We start from the raw sequence: 3,050 nt of genomic DNA, 5'->3' as shown, positions 1-3,050 counted from the left end.
ACTGATTAGCCAATGAAAAGGATAGCGGTCGTACGCTAATTACCATGTTTCTCTTTTATTAGTGTAGATATATTTTAAAGAGCATGGACCATGGAGCTGAAGGGTCTGGGATTCAAACCTGGCTCTACCCTCACCTGCTGTGTGACCTTGACAAGGAGCCCTGCAGTTGGCAGCAAAGTCTCCAGCCCACAGGCTTGGACAAATAAAGAAGTGCAATCACTTGTGAAAAAAAAAATAAAATTAAATTAACATATTGCTAGTCTCTATCATTATGGGACAGTGCAGAAATTTTTGTAAACAGCACTGATTTTCTTTTCCTTATCTGATTATATGTTTCCATTGATTTTGATAGGGGAGTGGCATGTAATAGAAATGGAATCACAGTTGTTTAATAGCTACTCACTATAAAGTAGATATTTTCTACAGACTTTGGGAAACTGAAGGACATGTTACAAGAAGGAGAACAGGTGCCCGAGATAAGGCAGCTCAGAGCCCAGATCAAGGACACAACCTATATGAAGGGAGACAGCTTTCCAGGCTAATCTTTGAAGCATTCTGGGACTAATTTTACAAAAACAATGATAGACTGCAGACCATGGAAACTCACTAACTTTAGATTTTTTTTTCTCCACCCACTAACCCTATATAAGAGCTTGTTTGAAATAAAATGTCAGAGAAGTTTTTCAAGGTACTATACCTACTGCTCTCTCGTACTGCCAGCAATTCGCATTAAGTTTCATAAAAGATTCAACATTGTCTCTGCTTATTGGCTTAGTGGGGACAGACAGTAATGGACCAGTTGTGTCCAGTATCAATTTTAGAGAGAGAGAGAGAGAGAGAGAGAGAGAGAGAGAGAGAGAGAAGAGAGAAACATGGATTGGTTGTCTCCCATATGCTCCCTGTACCAGGGATTGAACCTACAACCTAAATATGTGCCCTGACAGAGAATCAAACCTTCAACCTTTTGGTATAAGGGACATAAGGGACGACACTGTAACCAAGTGAGCCACTCAGCCAGGCCTACAGCACTCTTCTAAAAGTTATGTGGCTTTATTATTGTGATGCACATTAGAAATAATTTATTCACAGCTATTTATTTCAAAGAGCAATACCACTATATTTGGTTTTGAAATTCTTTTAACTAGTATAAATTAACTGTAGTCATTTAATATTTTTATTTTTTTAAATCCTCATCCAATTATATGTTTTATTGAATTTTTTTTGAGAGAGAGAAAGAGAGAGAGAGAGAGAGAGAGAGAGAGAGAGAGAGAGAGAGAAGAATGTGACAGTGAAACATTTATAGATACACCCATCTCTACCAGGCATCGAACTGGCAACCTAGGTATGTACCCTGACTGGAAATTGAACCCACAACCTATATTTTTGGTGTACATGATGACACTCCAACCAACTGAATCACCTGGCCAAGACCACTTTAGCCATTTGGAAATTTGCAGGTGTTCCAGTTACTATGGCTGTATAACAATTTGCAAATCCAGTGGCTTAAAACAATATTTTAATACTTATTTTGATCAAACATTTGCAACTTGTGTAGCACTTGACTGAGAATAACTTGTCTGTGCTCTATACTGCATAAGATAGAATGCTTTGGAGGTGGTCAAGGGCTGGAATCACTTGCTAACTCATATTTCTATTTGTAATAGTGGACTGCTGGTTGAGACTTATACCTACACATGTCCATGCTATGTTACCTAGGCTTCCTTAGCACAAGGTGACTGAGTGCCATCCCAAGATAATGGGAAAGCTAGTCAGAAGCCATAGTGTCCTATCTAATAATAGACAAAGATGGTAATTGACCGTACCTTTGCTATGCCTCCCATTGGCTAATCAGCACGATATGTAAATTAGCTGCCAACAAAGATGGTGGCTAATTTGCATACTGCAGGCAGGGCAGGACAGTGAGAGTCGCCATCCGGGCCTGTGTGCAGCCCCACCCCCAGCCGGGACCCCCATGTGCCGCCTAAGCCCCGTGCCGCCTAAGCCCCGCCCCCAGCTGGGACCTGCTGTGTGCCACCTAAGCCCTGCCACCAGCGGGGACCCCATGGCGATTGGAGAGCAGAAAAGTGCCACCCCCGGGTCGCCATGGCAATCCAGTGATCAGTGAGCAGGAAGGTGAGGCCTGTAGGCAGCACCCAACAAGGCCTGCTCCTGGGTCACCATGGGGATCCCAGAGCAGGAAAGTGCAGCCGGCAGCCAGCCCCCATGTGGGCCTGCTCCTGGGTCGCCATGGCAATCCCAGAGCAGGATAGTGCAGCCTGCAGGCAGCCTCCAGGTGGGCCTGCTCCTGGGTCGCCATGGCGATCCCAGAGCAGGAAAGTGGGACCTGCAGGCAACACCCAAGAGGGCCTGCTCCTGGGTTGCTGTGGCGATCCCAGAGCAGGAAAGTGCAGCTGGCAGGCAGCCCCCAGGTGGGCCTGCTCCTGGGTCGCCATGGTGATCACAGAGCAGGAAAACGTGGCCTGCAGGCAGCACCCCACCCTGGCCACGGCTCAAGGGAGAGTACAACACGCAGTGGAGGCCAGAAGCCTGAGATATCAACACAGAGGGGCGCCTGCTCCAAGCCTTCACGGTGTGGCTGGGGGCAGGCCCCCAGCACACACACACACACACACACACACACACACACACACACACACACGGAGTGCCTGCTCTGAGCCTCCAATGCGGCTGGGGGCAGGCCCCCAGTGGACACACACACACACACACACACACACACACACACACGGAGTGCCTGCTCTGAGCCCTCCAATGCGGGCTGGGGGGCAGGCCCCCAGTGGACACACACACACACACACACACACACGGGACGCGTGCTCCAAGCCTCTGTTGCCAGACTGTGGCCCGTCAGTAAGACATCCACTGAGGGGCTCCCAAACTGTGAGAGGGGCAGGCTGGGCTGAGGGAAACCCCCACCCCCCCAGTGCACGAATTTTGTGCACTGGGGCCCTCTAGTATTATATAATAGCCCTTGCAAATCAGGCAGTGTGGCTTCTACCACTTTTCTGTTTTGTTTGTGACACTATCAAAGA

Source organism: Myotis lucifugus, unplaced genomic scaffold (genome assembly GCF_000147115.1).
Source record: "Myotis lucifugus unplaced genomic scaffold, Myoluc2.0 scaffold_13, whole genome shotgun sequence".
Taxonomy (NCBI): Eukaryota; Metazoa; Chordata; class Mammalia; order Chiroptera; family Vespertilionidae; genus Myotis; species Myotis lucifugus.
This window is presented reverse-complemented; position numbering follows the sequence as displayed.